Here is a 455-nt window from a genome sequence, read left to right on the forward strand (position 1 = left end):
CGCTCCAGCTTCTGCTGCTGCAGCTGTTGGTGCTGCTGCTGCTCTTTCGGGGCATCCCGAGCCTCCTTTGCTGCTTCTGAAGCTTCGTAAGGCCTCAACTCAGGCCGCGGGCAGCAGCAGCAGCACCTGCAGCAGCAGCTGCTGCAGGAGCTACACCAACGCGCTTGACAGCAGCAGCAGCAGCAGCAGCAGCAGCGGCAGCAGGAGCACCTGCTGCAGCAGTGGCAGCGGCAGCAGCAAGACAAAAGGCAGCAGCGGCACCGATTTTTTCCTGCTGCAGCTTCCTGGTGACTGCAGCAGCAGCTGCTCTTCTTTGCTGCTGCTTATTTTCTTGTTTGCTTCTTAATTTGTCTCATTTTTGTCTTCTTGTCTTCTTTTATTTCTTTAAAGATTTAACTGTTTCTTTTGTGGGCTCACTGCAGCAGCAGCAGCGGCAGCAGCAGCCTCAGCTGCAA

Source organism: Eimeria tenella, genomic scaffold (genome assembly GCF_000499545.2).
Source record: "Eimeria tenella Houghton genomic scaffold, Eth_scaff2430, whole genome shotgun sequence".
NCBI lineage: Eukaryota > Apicomplexa > Conoidasida > Eucoccidiorida > Eimeriidae > Eimeria > Eimeria tenella.